This window comes from Chenopodium quinoa, unplaced genomic scaffold, assembly GCF_001683475.1.
Source record: "Chenopodium quinoa cultivar QQ74 unplaced genomic scaffold, ASM168347v1, whole genome shotgun sequence".
Taxonomy (NCBI): Eukaryota; Viridiplantae; Streptophyta; class Magnoliopsida; order Caryophyllales; family Amaranthaceae; genus Chenopodium; species Chenopodium quinoa.
In genome coordinates, this window is record NW_018745676.1 from 450,777 (window position 1) to 467,484 (window position 16,708).

Sequence of the window (16,708 nt, forward strand, 5' to 3'; positions counted from 1 at the left end):
CCTCTGCTCGCCTGGTAGCCAGTTGGGCTCCAAGAAGTCCGACAAGCAGAAAGACAACCGGCCTGCTCAGCCGGCTAAAAAGAAAGAAGACAGCAAAAAGAGAAAAGAAATCTGGGCGGTTAGTGATTCTGACCAGCCGTCCCAGAAGAAGAAGAAAGAGTTTAAACCGTACGTCCCCAAGTACGAGTTTAACAAGGACTGCAATTCCATCCTCATGGAAATTAAGGATCGGCTGTCCCTAGAGAAGCTGAATCCAATGAAAAGTTCCATTCAATCAAGGAACAAAAATAATTTTTGCCAATACCATGACGAAGTTGGCCATGACACCAACGATTGTTTCAGCCTTCAAAGGGCGTTGGACCGTCTGGCTGACAAAGAAATGCTGAAGTCCTATGTTTCTAAGTCCCCAGCCGGGATAAAGAAGAAGAATAAGGGTCAGTCATCTAAGACTACCTCCCAGCCTGCTAGTAGCTCGGATACCAACAAGGAGCCGGTCTACACAATAGCAGGTGGGTTCTCCTGTGGTGGGCCCTACCATCCGGGGCACCAAGAGCCATCTTCGAAAAATGGACAAGGATGATGATGAGCAGGCGTCTGCAAGCACTTCCTTCCCAGACGTCTTGATCATTGAGAAGGACAAGGGCAGCGTCCTCCTTCCGCATGATGACCCGGTTGTCATTGAATGTAAGGTTGCCAACCAACTGGTTGGAAGAATCCTTATTGACACCGGGCAGCTCATCAGACATCATCAGCCTCCGGTGCTTGCAAAAGCTGAAATACAACGTCAGCAGCATGCATCCGGTCACCCACCCCTTGGTTGGTTGTGGGGGTGGGATGGTCTACCCAGCCGGAAGAATTGACTTACCCATCCGGCTGGGAAAGAAGGGCCAAGGACGACATATTGTCGTCAGATTCTTGGTCGTTGAGGAGTTGACCGCCTACAACATTATCCTTGGTCGGCCAACCCTCAACGTAGCCAAGGCAGTAATCATCCCATCTCTCATGCTCATCAAGTATGAGAGGGATGATGGCACTGTTGGTTCCCTGAATGGGGATCAGAAGACGGCCCAAGAGTGCTATCTCTCAGCCATCAGAGACACTGTAACTCCAGGCGGCCAGGAATCAATAGACCTTGACAATGTCAAGGATGCTGACCCAACGCCTGCCCCACCAGCAGCCGGAAAGAAAGTAAAGGCACCTATGCTGGTGGAGGTGAAGAAGGAGAAAAATAGCAATCACTGACCGGTGAACGGTCAGATGAGCTCCGTCCCCAACCGGCTGGTGGACATATTGACATACCTCTGGACGACAGCCGTCCGGAGCGTACCGTGAAGGTAGGGACGGTTGCCTTTGCTAAGTTAAGTGCAGACTTGCACCTTCTGCTGAAAGAATTCAAAGACATTTTTTCCTTTGAAGTGGAAGAGATGCCAGGCGTCAGCCCGGATCTTGCTGTTCACAAACTCGTCGTGGACCCTAAAAAGAAGCCCATCCGGCAAAAGAAAAGAAATCACGGCGAGGAAAGAAGTCAGGCGGCAGCTGCCGAAGTAAAAAAGCTGTTGGATGCTGGGTTCATTCGGCCATGTAATTTCCCCGACTGGGTGGCGAATGTTGTGCTTGTAAAGAAGTCGAATGGTACCTGGCGGATGTGTGTTGATTACACAAATCTCAACAAGGCATGTCCCAAGGACAGTTATCCGCTTCCTAAGATCGACAGTCTGGTCGATTCAACAGCCGGGCATGCCTTGATGAGCTTTATGGATGCCTATTTTGGCTTCCATCAGATACTCCTGTGGAAGAAAGATCAAGAAAAGACGGCCTTCGTCACTGATCAGGGGCTATTCTGTTACACGGTGATGCCGTTTGGTTTGAAAAATGCACCGGCTACGTTCCAACGGATGATTAATACTGTCTTCATTAATCAAATTGGGAAGAATGTAGAGGCATACATTGATGACATGATAGTCAAATCCAAACAGCAGGCGGATCACCTTGCTGATCTCCGAGAAACCTTCACCACACTCAGGTGGCATAAGGTCATGTTGAATCCTAAGAAATGCGTTTTTGGTGTTGAGTCTGGGAAGTTTCTCGGATTCCTGATTGATCAAAGGGGGATAGAGGCTAACCCTGAGATGATACAGGTGGTGATTGACATAAAGTCACCCCGCACTGTCAAGGAAGCACAGAGATTAACCGGGTGCCTGGCTGCCCTGGGGAGATTCCTTAGCCGGTCAGGAGATAAATGCCTTTACTTCTTCCAAGAAATCAGGAAGAAGACCAGATTTGAATGGGGGGATGAGGCTGAGGCGGCCTTTCAACGGCTGAAAGAACACCTCTACTCTTTGCCAAGACTTGTTAGTCCACTGCCTAGGGAGGTGTTATACATGTACTTAGCCATCTCAGATCATGCCCTCAGTGCCGTTCTCCTTGCTGAGAGAGACGGTGTTCAGCTTCCGGTCTATTTTGTTAGCCATGTCTTAAAAAATGCTGAGCTTTGGTACCCCATGGTAGAAAAATTTGGCCTTGCCCTGTATATGGCTTTCAAGAAATTGAAACCGTATTTCCTGGCTCATCCGGTGGTAATCTACACCGACCAGCCCCTCAAGCGGCCAATGTCTACCTTGGAGTCATCCGGCAGAATGTTGAAATGGGCTATTGAAATGCAAAGTCATGAAATCACTTTTGAACCTAGAAAAGCAGTGAAAGGTCAGGTGTTTGCCGACTTCATTGTTGAAATGACACGACCGGTGCAACCGGATAATGTTGACCAGGTTTGGAAAGTGTATGTAGACGGAAGCTCAACAAAGAACGGTTGCGGTGCAGGAATTATATATGAGTCCCTTGAGGGGGACTAATTTGAATATGCACTACGGTTTAAGTTTCAAGCCTCAAATAACGAGGCAAAATATGAAGCCCTGCTAGCCGGAATCCGCATGTGTAAAGCAGCAGGGGCAACTAAAATTGATGCCTATTCTGATTCACAGTTGGTCATCAGCCAGTATGAGGGAGCATATGAGGCTACTCATCCGACTATGATCAAATATCTTCAGGCAGTCAAAGAAGAGACTAGGACACTTCAGGAATTCCACCTGAATCAAGTGTCCAGGTCAGATAACAACCAGGCGGATGCGTTGTCTAAATTGGCTTCTTCCGCCTGCTGTGATACTCCTCGGTCGGTCTTTTGGGAAGTTCTTGAAAAGAGAAGCATACATGAAGAGCCCATTGGAACCTTAGACCGAAGCTCTACCTGGATGGATGGCATCCGGGCATATTTAGCAGACGACACGCTTCCTTATTCATCACAGGAGGCAGCCGTCCTGAAAAAGCGAGCAGCAAACTTCGAGTTGAGAAATGGAGAACTCTTCAAGGCAGGTTTCCTCAAACCTTTATTGAAGTGTGTTACCCCAGAAAAGGGGAAAGAAGTTCTCGAAGAATTGCATGCCGGATACTGCGCCTCTCATATAGGCGGCAGGTCTTTAGCCGTCAGAGCCAGGCGGCATTACTTTTGGCCTACTCTTGAAGCAGACGCCAAAGAGTTAGTCAAAAGATGCGACAAGTGCCAAAGGTTTGGCCCACTGATTCGCCGCCCGGCTACTAATCTGACGGCAATCCACAGCCCAGTCCCATTTGCCAAATGGGGCATGGACATCTTGGGTCCTTATACGCCTGCTCCAGGCGGAAAGCGCTACATCTTGGTGGCTGTGGATTATTTCATCAAGTGGGTAGAGGCTGAGGCGGTTAAAAACATAAAGACATCAGACGTAATTTCCTTCATTTGGAAGAACATTATCACCCGGTAAGGGGTACCTATGTCTATGGTGTTTGATAATGGTCCTCAGTTCGAGACGCCTCAGCTAAAAACCTGGTTGGGAGATCAGGGGATCTCAAGCTATTTTGCATCTGTTGGCCGGCCCCAAGCAAACGGCCAAGTTGAAGCCTTCAACAAACTCATCTCAGACAGCATAAAAAAGAAAATTGAAAGAGCCGGTGGTTTATGGGCAGAAGAATTAATTCATGTCCTGTGGGCCATCCGGACTACTGCTAAAGGGGCAACCAGAGAAACCCCATTTCTTATGGTATACGGTGCTGAAGCCGTCTTGCCCATCGAACATTACAAGCCGACCCTCTAGAGTTATGCTCTATGATGAAGATGCAAATTGGGAGGCCATGCGGCTGGCATTGGACTCCCTCCCGGAACGTAGGGGCAACGCTGCCCTGCGCCACGAGATATACCGTCTGAGAATGACCAGAGCTTATAACAAGAGAGTACACAAGCGTCCCCTGAAAGTGAATGACTTTGTGTTACGAAAAATGGAGGCAACTGGTAGGGCCAATTAGGCTGGGAAGCTAACCCCTAATTGGGAAGGCCCCTATCGGATTTATGAAGAAGTCAGGAACGGCACCTACCGTCTGGAAACCGCGGACAGCCGCCGCCTGCCTAGAACTTGAAATGTAGACAATCTAAAAAAGTACTACTTCTGAGAATGTATAATTTTTGTAAACAGTAAGTCAATTAATGAAAATTCAGGCTTTGTTTGCACTTATTTTGTCATTCTTATTGTTTGTCCGCCTGGGAAATACCCAGACGGACCCTGTGTTTAACTTAATAAGTTTGATACTTGGTTTGGTTAAATGTTATAACCGTTTGTCCGCCTGGGTGAAACTCAGACGGACCCTTTGTTTGAATAACTAATTTTGATACTTAGCGCAATAGTCCGCCTGGGTAAATCAGACGGACCCTTTGTTTAATTAATTACGTTTGATAGTGTAATTTAATAAATTTGTTGACCGCCTGGGTAATACTTAGACGGACTTCTCGCTCAATCAACTAAGTTCGATAACGCTCGGCCAATGATCCGATTAAAAACTAAGCACAAAAACGCTTAGTGGCTATACAACCGGTCTCAAACAAGACCAAAGGCCAATACGGCCGGATGGTTGCTTATTTTATAAAACCGCCTGTCCTAATATGGACAAAGGCGTCCGACGACACCCCTCCGGGTGCAATCATCGCAGAGAACAGACTATTCGTCGGTTCTAGATACAAATGCAGATGGCGAAAATTGAACGACCAAATTGGTCAACTCATAGTTGTCTGACCAGAATAATCCATGCGGAACAATCAAGTAACCAAGTACCGGATGCCCTAAGGCATAAGTCGGTCATTGGTTGAAATTCTTACTTGGGTTATTTATTCCAAAGTTGCACTCATTTCCCCTATGGGGGCAAAAGATTGTGTAATGGCTACGCATTAACCCCAGACGGAATATAACCGCGTGGGTAACAAAGCATCCGTTTTTATGGCCGGTTGTGCACTTGGTTTGGGGCAATCACCATTGTGATTGATTGGCCTAAAAACACTCCATACTTCTCCTAGTATCAAGTGTTTTCAAGCCAATCAATCAGCTTGAAATAAAACCAACCACACAGCCGCCCAGGGGCAAGAGCACCCGGATTGCAAATTGCCGCATGCTTTTTTAAGTTAGGCAAAATATTAAAGAATTGCAAACAGATGCAAAATTCAAATTGAAAAACTCAAACACAAACACAAACATATATAAACATCGACTGAGTCGGAATACTTCATTAATATTAAGAATGGCACAAAGGCCAGAATAAATGTTAGCCGGAATTACATCCGGTGAAGAAACCAAAAATCAATTGTTGACCCAACCCCATGGTTGGTAAAGATACAAGATTACACGACATATAAGCCGGTAGAGAAAATGGTTGGCATACTGCCGCAGAGGTTGGGGAGGCCTGCCTAAGGCTGAGGTGGATGCTTCTCCGGCTGAGTCTGGCTGGCTTGGCCTTCGTTATGATCATCCGCCGCCGGCTCCTCGTCATCAGAGACTTTATATCCCTACTCAGCAGCCCAGTCTTTGAAGCGAGGCGGTGGAGCATCACCCAAGTGCTGGGCATCATACACCGCAGTGGCGTAATCATACCTCAGCTTATAGACCTCAAAGTCTATTTCTGGGTAAAGGAGGCTCCAGGTGATCTTCAGTCGGGCCAAGTTGTCCCGCTCATTCTCCTCAGTCAGCCGGGTCTGCTCTTGGGCCAGCTCGTCCGACTGCTTGTTGCGCAGATTGATGAGCTCGACCCTCAGGCGGTTATTGTCTGTTCGGAGTTAGGCATTCTCCTTGTCAACATCTTCCAATTCCTTGAGATCTGATTTGGCATCTTTTAGCTTCTTATCAAGGTCATCAGCCCGGCTGTTAGCTTCATCGTTTGCAGCCGTCAAACTCCGGATCAGCTCCTCCTGTTTCAACTCTACTACTTTAATCTTTAAATTACACATATAATCAGAATGTTCAGCAAAGTTGAGGTTTTCTAAGGCCCTCCGTTTGGCGTCATTTACCTCTTCTTGCTTTCGCCTGAAGGGGCCCCGGAGACTGTCCACTCTCACCATAGCCTGAGACAATAACAGCCGGTTTATGAGTTGGCCAAATTAAAGATAAAAGATATCAGGGTAGAGTGATTTTTTACCTTAGCCAGAGAACCCATTATCCGGTCGAAGTCCACGACCTGCAGATTAGATATGGAGTTCTTCTCAGACCGGGTGAGGGTCCTCACCATCCGTTTTGCAAAGCTTGCAAGATCCGGCTCGTCAGAAGTCAGATCTGCATCAAAAGTAGCGCTATGTGAGATAGAAGCAGCGTAGTTGGCATTCATCCGTTGTCGGCTGCTAACTGACCTTTTTGAAGGATCAACCTTGGTCTTGACTCTCATAAAATCAAGTGGCCAAGGTATTTCAGTTCGTTCCTTACCTAGGGCTTCTGGATGGGTCTCCAGCTTCTTCTCCTCCCCAGTGGTTGCCGCACCGCTTGCAACCTCAGGTGGCTCGCCACCCTTTGATGCCGTAGAGACAACCGGCGCTTTCTGCTGTGAGCGTTCTGAGCTTTCGCTCAGTTTTCTCAGTACAGTAGGGGATTTGCCCCCAGTCGTTGGACGACCCGATTGGGCAGATGTTTGTTTCTGGGGGGGATCCTTCCTGGTGGCTTTCGCAGCCAGAGTCTTCTCTAGATCATCTCCTTGCCTTTTGAGCATCTTGAAGAAGGATCGTGGAATCTTCTTGACGGACTCCTGAGAGATAAACAAAGGGTAAGTATACCCAACCGTTAAAAAAAAAAAAAAAACCAAACACATAAAGTCAGGCGGTCTTACCCCGCCTTTCTTCGAATCTTTTGCCTCGACGGCTACCTTTTTGGCAAGTGTCGCCTCCTTGCGCAGCAGCGCCGCGGACTTAGCCGGAGTTTTTTCCTGGTCAACCATCCTCAAGGCTTCGTCTGCAAGGACAAGAATTTAAAGTTAAAGGAAATTAAGGCAAGTTCGCAATTAAAATAAAATAACAATCATTCCGGATGAGAAGTATTCTACCCCTTGGAAACATGGTACTTAGCCCGTAGGCGGACAAGAAGCACTCGTCCTTGAAGAAGTCCGGATGGGGGATCCAGTTTTTGGGTACAATAATATGAGATCCATCCCCCATGGGCTCATTTGTTGTTTCAAAGAATCTCGGCTCCATTATTTGCTCCCGGGCCTTAGTAGATAGTGCCGGGATAAGGCATTTGCGTCCAAGGAGAGCCGGTTCAGTATTGTACCGGCGCAGTGTCCGGTTGTGTCTTAGGGTGGGGGAGGAAATCAAATAAAACTTGTCCTTCCACCCGGACCATTTGGACACTTTGTCTAAAGTCATTAAGTATTGGGGCAAGGTAGTCAGAGTATACCATGCCCCATGGCCGCCTGGAGCCTTGCTCAAATAGTGCATGTGAGCGAAGGCAGAGAAACTGGGGTTCAAGTTCTGAAACTCGCAGGCGGCGATGTAACTTAAGATATTCACCCACGAGTTAGGGGTGAGCTGCCAAACCCCCAGATCGTACCCCTTGAGGATTTTCCTAATCCCGGGGTGGAGGGGGAACCGGAGGTCGGCTTTGATAACCGCCTCGTAGTAGATGAAGTAATCATCTGAATGATCAATGTCGTCAATCCAGGCCATTACAGCATCAGCCGGAGGGATAATAATCTCCCAACCCCTTCCTAAGGGATGTTTCTCTTTAAAGGCCCTGAACCCGCTATTAAGAAGGGTGATGTTACTCGGCATCATCCGGGTCTTTTTGGGGTTGCGATTGTCAGCAACCTTGGGCGCCTGCTGATAGTCAGCCGCAAAATCACCCTGGTCGGAGCCGGAAGATTCGGCTCTAGATCCTTGGCCGGCCTCAGCACCGCCGGCTTCATTAGAGGAGGCGGCTCCCTCGTCGTCTACCTCTCTTATCCCAAAGCTCCCGGAGGTAGAGGGAGCCTCTTCGTCAGATCCGCTCTCCTCCCAATCCCTCTGTTCCCCTTCAGGGAAAACCTCATCGGCTGGCACTCTCATAGTGGGCCATCTTCTAGACCGTCTGGCCGTCTGTTTCGTTCCGGCCATTGTGTCCTGCACAGACACAGAGAGGGAGGAATTCGGAGATGAGCATATTGGTTCCGACAGTTCAGAAGATGCACCCCCTGTTCCAGACTCAGCCGTTCCGGGGGATCGGCTGAGTGTCCTAGACAGTGCCGAGTGGGTGGATTGGGAACTCATTTATATTCTCTAAAAAAGCCGGGTATACAGGCGGAAAAAATGGTATACAAATTGAAAGGGAGGAAAAGCTAAAATGGTACAGGCGGTTACCTCGCTTTGACTCTGGAAAATCTGGAAACCGCTACAACCGGTAAGCCGCGTGATGAACTGCTAGCACTCAGAAGCTTGAAATTTTCTTTGACGCAGACGGGAGCAGAGAAATCTCTCTCTAGAATCTCTCTTTTTCTCTCTCTAAAAAGTCAATGTGAACGTAAGGTGTGAAAAGGAGGGGGGTAACTTTCTATTTATAGAAAGTGAAAGTGGGGGGAAAATTTTTGATTTGAAATTCAAAAATTTTACCCGTTACTGTTCACCCATAAAGGGTAGACACGTGTTACAGGCCCCACGTGATATGCACGTGTGACCTGTGAGGGGCAAATGTTTAGGGTAAAAATACCCTAGACACGTGGACCAATGACAGGAAGCCACGTGTCAAGCTCAGGATGGCCCATGTGGCTGAACATCCCTCTGACACTTGGCGCCCTCAGATATGACTCTGAAATGGCGGCCTTCAAGGGCCCAAATCCCTAGAAGCGCCGTTTTAAGGAGCAGCCCACTGAAATTTAGGTCAGATGACCTAAATAGGGGCACATTCTCCAACGACCCTATAAATAGGGAGATATTTCCCCATTTTGGGGACACATTCAATCATTTATTACACTGGTATTCTCTTACATCAGAGAAAGACCTCAGCTTGGAATCCGAGCAGATACCCACCTAAATTTCCGCACTTTATTCTCTCTCTTCAACTTTCTAACTTGTGCATCGGAGGCGGGGCACCACCCAACCGGTGTCTCCGTTTGTTTTGCAGGTACAGCTCACTCCGGATCAGTCTTCGTGTTGTAACTCTCCCAAGGGACCAAAACACCCAAAACACCTGTGACGATCCAATTTTTACATTTGTAATATTGGGGAGCAGATTTACCACAGGTTCTTACACATGCAGCATTCACATCAGGGTTGTGGGATTTTGAGTGGAGAGTTAATTGTCCACAGTTTATTGCTTTTGCAAGTTTGAATTTATTCTAACTCGGTTTTATTCTACATTACTCCTTCTGGTTTGAATTTATTTGAACTCTAGTTTTATTTACTTACTACTTTGATGGGTTTTGAATAATGGCCATAATGGTTCCAACTTGTAACACTTAATTTGGTTTAATTCTTTGGTTTTGAAGTTTATTTATAAGTGATTTAGTTTTCCGCTGCTAATTTCTGAGATAGCCTTAACGTTTGAACACGTGGCGGTAGCACGCTAGTAATTCTCTTGGAATTGTTCAGGTTAAATACAGGTTATTCACAGGTTTTTAAGAGAGAATTATTGGGGTGTTACAGCCCAGCGCAAAACGACAAGCATCACGCATGGCGACAGGCTCTGTCGTTTGGCGACAGCTTTGTCGTTTGGCGCTAATCAAAAGATAAAACATGTGTTTTTTTTATAGAATCCTCTTCTTAATATAATTAAGCAATTAAACTTTGTTTTAGTTAATTTTAAATCAGATTTCATCATAATAATTAATGGGCCCTCCACTAGATCATGTGGTCATAAAACCATTTCAAGCCCAATTTAGTATTTTGGTCATAACTTCTTCATTATTCATCGGAATTGGACTTATAATATATCGTTGGAAAGCTCTTGACGTGCTAGAAATAACTACACTATTATTGAACCCTTATCATGGACCAAGATAAATTGGACTTGCTATTTTCATAAAATAGAGTAGATTTTCGAAAACAGAAAGAAATATTTTATTAAAACGACTGCATCACAAGACTTTTCACACTTTCACCTCATTCGATAATTAAGCGACGTGAAAAGTATTCATCATTGGGTTTGGTTTTTTGGGAGACACATTTGGGTGTCTACATTATGTACAATTTTTTTTTAATTATTATTTTTTTTTTGCTTGGTGTGTTGTATCTCATCACGTGCCCTAAGTGCATTTGTTACTTTATTTTTATTTATTTTTTTCTATAGTAGGTTTGGTTAAAAAGGATAATGCTACATTTTATAGTTTTATCAAATTACAAAACATGATCTACTAATATGATGTGATAAACTTCAAATTTTTTTTTTGGAAATATTCTCCTTTATATTATTACATGGATAGTTATTATGACATTATCAGTTTTTTTTTCTTCTTTTTGTTTTTTGCTAGGTGTGTTGTATCTCATCACGTGCCCCAAGTGCCTTTCTTTTTTTTTTAATTTTTTTAGTTTTTTGTTATAGTGGGTTTGGTTGAAAAACGTAATTCTATAGTTTATTGTTTTATCAAAATACCAAAAATGTCCTACTAATATGATGTGAAAAACTTCAATTTTTTTGGAAGTATTCTCCTTTATATTATTACATGAACAGTTATTAGGACATCATAGGTATTTTTTTATTTAGAAAATACACTTTAATAATCCCAACTATTGGCAATTTACCTAGAATAATCCCAACTAATTTGGATTACTTTCTAACAGACCCAACTTTGCCTCTTATTTTCTTCCAGCGGTTCCAATGACCGGTAATCTGTTGAAAAATTAATTTTTTAAAAAAAAATTAATGAATACCAGGTGTCAACACGTGATTAGTTTAGAATTTTAAAAATTAGAAAAAAAATCAGAAAATTTCATTAAAAATAAGAAAATTAAAAAAATTCAGAAAATTAAAAATAATCATTAAATTCAAAAACTTAAAATAAAAAAATAGAATACCAAAAAAATCAGAAAATTAAAAAAATAAAAAAAAAATTAGGAAAAAAAATAATTTAAAAAACAAAGAAAACCAAAAAAAATCAAAAAAAAAGAAATAAAGTAAAAAAAAATTCATTAAAATATTCAAAAAAAAATTAGAAAATAATAAGAAAATTAGAAAAAATAATCAAAAAAAGAAAAATCCCTCTCAGCCACTCCCACCACCCTAGACAACCTTCCCCTCCCCCTTCCCCGCTGGCGGCCAACCCCATAACCCCCCAAAATGGCCGACCGACACTAGGGATGGCAATGGATCCGTATCCGACCCGGATCCGTGGTTCCATATCCGTTTTCACAAATATGGATCTTGAAAAATTGGACCCGACGAATCTGGATCGGATACTGATCTTGTCTAAAAAAGGGGGTCTGGATCGAGTCTAACCCAAATACCCGTATCCAGATCCGTTGACCTGTTTTTTTTTTTAAAAAAAATACTAGTATTTTCAAACTACAAGCCCAACCCACATGAAAATATGTTAGTCTCTTAGAACTCTGACTTTTCCAAACCCTAAAATCTCACACACACTCTCTCTTTCTCTCTCTTAGTCTCTCTTCTCTCTCTCCCAAACGGCAACCCTAACCTAAACTCCAACGACTCCACCTTCTAGCCTCTACGACGGTCGTCCAGCAACATACTCCAGCCTCCATCCCATACTTTCCAGTGACTGTGAGTCTAGCACTCTCCGATGACCACAAGTCACATACTTACAATGTTTGATTTATGGAAAGTAATATAATTAATCTTTAGAATTTAGATTCTTTTAGTTATTTAATTTATTGTTGTCATTTTAATGCTTACTAATTTTTAATTTTGTAATCCAAATGACTGGATTTATTTGATTGTTGTTCGTTTTTCACTTCTTCACTAGTCTGCAGCTCTACATGTTTAATTTTTTAGAATTTTACTTTATGTTTAGTTTAATTAATTTTCACTTTTGTCATTTTAGTTAATTGTGAATTGTGGTTATGTTGTCTTAATGATCTTTCTTTAAAGAGATAATTAAATTTGATTGTAATTTACTATATGGATGAAAATTAACTTAAATAATTGTCTTACTAGAATTTTTGTTAAAAAAAATAGGTACAATGTGTAGGATCCGTGTTGGACCTGTTTTTAACCCAAATGCGTAGGTGTAGACGCACAAATGTGTCTCCCCAAAAACAAAACCCAGTGATGAATACTTTTTACATCGTTTGATTATCGAATGAAGTGAAAGTGTGAAAAGTCTTGTGATACGTTTGTTTTAATAAAATCTTTCTTTCTGTTTTCGAAAATCTACTCTATTTTATGAAAATAGTCATTCTAATTTAGCTTGGTCCATGATAAGGGTCCAATAATAGTGTATTTGGGTCGAGCTCGCAAAAAGCTTTGCAATGATATATTATAAGCGCACTTCCAATGAATAATGAGGAAGTTATGGTCCAAATACTAAATTGGGTCTTAAATAGTTTTATGGTCCAATGATCTAGTGGAGGGCCCATTAATTATCATTCCTAAAATTATTATGATTGATTATAGTCTTCTAGAATAGTCTAGAAGGTTATTCTGATTTCTAATGGCATTAGGATTGATAATTATTCTTTTAGAAAAAATAATGAATTTGATTTGAAATAAAACAAGTGTTTTATTATGATAAAATCTGATTCAAAATTAATTAAAACGGAGTTTTAATTGATTAATTATATTAAGAAGAGGATTCCGTACAAAGTGCATTTTATCTTTTAACCAGCGCCAAATGATAGAGCTTGTCGCCATGCGTGATCCTTGTGCGCTGGGCTCTGTCGTTGGCGACAAGGGTCAGTTTTATTCCGATTCAAATTCTGATTTGTTTCTATCGATTCCAGACTATTTTCTTATAAATAGGGGTTGCATTTCCCTGTTTTTTTTTCATTCACAATCACCATCTCTATTCTCTAAAAGCTAGAAGCTTATTCTTATCCCTCTTTCTAAACCTTCCCCCTTTTACAAAATTCCTCATTAACAAGTTCTAGACACACCTAGCCAAGCTCGAAGTTGCCTTCGCCCTAGACGTGGAAGGTTAACTGAGGGTTTGGTCCCAAATTCCTATTTCAATTATTTAATTTAATTGTTTGATTTATTATTTTCCTTGAAGTTACTAACGTGTGTATTTTGTTATTAGAAAGAGATATGAGGCATACAAGTAAGTAATTAATTAGTTTGTTATTCTTTTGATATAGAAAGCATGCTTAGATTATTTAAATTCCTAGTATAATGTTAAGATGTTGTTTATTGCTTTCTAGTATCATGTTTAGGGCGCTTCTTATTATTTTATTTCTTTCTAATATCATGTTAGGGATAAAAGCTTTGATCTTTAGTGTTTAATGACATTCTATGATTTGTTATTAATCTTGTTAGTATCATGTCTAGGATCTTGCTAATATTATTATGCTTTATTGAATATTATGATGATGATTTGTTATGTTGCTATATATTATTGTTATTATTGTTTGATCACGTCTTTCTTGCATGTTTAAAGGGAATTTGTACTTGTAATCACACTTAATAAGATAATTAATAATTCTGTGTTAGGTTAATATGATTATAATTCTAGTGATCGCCAATAATAAATTTGTTTGTGCACTAATATTCAATCAACATAGATAAACAGGTTTAGGATTAATATATTGATTGTATGTTAGTCAGAAAGCGCACATGAATATGAGAAGAATAAAGTCGAGGCCTATTTTTAGGGCAAGTTCAATCTCTTTTAGGTTGGATTTGTACCTTCATCCCCAAATATCCAGTCAAGATTTCGGACCACTATGGAGTTAGCGATCTCATGGATCGTGAAAGGGTGTAACCTTCACCTTGTGAACAGTTTACAAGTTCCTAAAACTTGTTGGCGACTCTTTTACTCTAGCTTCCTTCCCTTTGAACGCCATCATACTTAGGTGTATGATCACAGTGGGGCTGAAGTGTGGGATGCTTGAAATATTTCCTACAGTAGGATTCAACAGATATGGATTTAGATCCAAGGTGCAAAAACGGATCTGGATTTGGCTCCAGTCGGATCTGGTTAAGATCTCACCCGTTGCCATCCCTACCCGACACCCAGCCATCCCAAAAACCACTTGGCCGGCCCAAAATCACCCCCCCCCCCCCAAAACTACCCCCATACTATTCCCCGACCCTCAAAACCACCCCCTCCATCTTCCACGACCGCCAAAACAACCCCTCCTCCTTTCCCCTAAAGCCGAAATGGCCGATTTTGATGGTGGGGGAAAGGAATGGGGGTTGTTTTGTGGGTCGGGGAAAAGGAGGTGGTGGTTATGGGGTCGAAGAACAGTGAGAAGGGTGGTTTAATTTCGGGGGTGATTTTGGGATGATCGGATGGTTTCCGAGCTGGGTGAGTGTCGGCCAGTCATTTTAGGGGGTTATGAGGATAGGCCGCTGGCAGGGAATAGGGAGGGGGATGGGTGGCTAGGGTTACGGGGTGGTGGGAGGGTGGTTGGGTGGATTTTGGGGGTTTTTTTATTTTTTTTGTTTATTTAATTTTTTTTTATTTGTTTTTCTAATTTTCTGATTTTTTTATTAATCTTTTTTTTTTTGAAATTTTTCTAATTATCTGAATTTTTTTGTTTATTTTCTGATTTATTTTATTATTTTTTGTTTAATTTTAATTTTTGTTATTTTTAAAAAAAATATTTTATTTTTTTTTAATTTTTTGATTTTTTTTTTGTATTTTCTGATTTTTTTAATGAAAATTTCTATTTTTTATTTTTTATTTTGGACCCATCGTATGTTAACACACAGCATATGACCTGTTATCACATGTTGTTGACCCGTAGTTGACCGGATGGGTATAGTGAAAGAAAAAATAAGAAGCAAAGTTGGGACTGTTAGAAAACAATCCTAACTTGGGATTCTAAGGATTATTTTAGGTAAATCGCCAATAGTTAGAATGATTAAAGTGTATTTTTCCTTTAATTTATTCTTTTTGTTTTTTGTTGGGTGTGTTGTATCTCATCACATGCCCCAAGTGCCTTTGATATTTTTTTTTTTATTTATTCTTTTTGTTTTTTGCTATAGTAAGTTTGTTTGAACAAGATAATGTTACATTTTATTGTTTTATCAAAATACCAAACATGTCATATTAGTATGATGTGATAAACTTTGATTTTTTTAGCAATTATTCTTCTTTATATTGATACATGGATAGTTATTATGACATTATTATAGGTATATATTTTTATTCTTTTTGTTTTTTGCTGGGTGTGTAGTATGTCATCACATGTTCCAAGTGCCTTTTTTATTTTATTTTTTAAAAAAAAATCTATATTGGGTTTGGTTGAGAAGGGTAATGCTACAGTTTATGTTTTATCAAAATAAAAAATATGATCTACTAATATGATGTGATAAACTTTATTTTTTTTATTGGAAGTATTCTCCTTTATATTATTACATGAATAGTTATTATGACATTATAGGTATTTTTTTATTTCTACTTTTTGTTTTTTTGCTGGGTGTGTTGTATCTCATCACGTGCTCCAAGTGCCTTTGCTATTTTTTTATTTATTCTTTGTGTTTTTTGCTATAGTGAGTTTGGTTGAAAAGGGTAAATAGGTGCACAACGTGTTGTGCTGGGCCGTCGCGAGTTATGCCTCGCCGTGCCTGGTGGTGGCTCGTGCCGTGTCGGGCCACCATTTAGCACACCCATGCCCACAGCATGGCCCACGTGAATGTATGGAAGGGTATTGTTCAAATTGTTGATACCCTTAAGAAAGGAGTGAGTATGGCAGTTGGGATAGGCAAAGATACTCTATTTTAGAGGCAAAAGTGGGTGACTAAGGACTCTCTTCTAGCTCTAGCCCCGATTGACCCCCCTCAAGAGTTATTAGACTTCACTGTGAAGAATATGTGGGATGTGAAATCAGGGTAGAAATATGAGATTTTTGCTGACTATCTTCCAAGTAGTGTGCTAAGTGAGATTGCGGCTCATGAACTAGTAGATGAGGAGGATGCGATTGATGAAATTTTTTGGCAGGGTACTCCTTCGTGTGGCTTCTCCATTGCCTCTGCCATTAATATAGTGTGCAATAGAGACACACCAAGTGTGCAGCAGGTTCATAATTGGAAATTAATTTGGCAAGCCAAGGTACCTTAGCGTATCAAGATATTCTTGTGGTTATCAATTCAAGATAGACTTATGACAAATGTTAATCTATTTATCAGGAAAATTGCTAATGACCCTCGGTGTATGGCTTGTGGTGGTGATGAGGAAACTACTGAGCATAACTTAAGGATTTGCCCTGCTGCTCGATTAGTTGGCGCAAGATAGGATGGTCTGAGACAAGATTAATGAGAGAAGGAAGTCTGTAGGACTGGATTTTGTC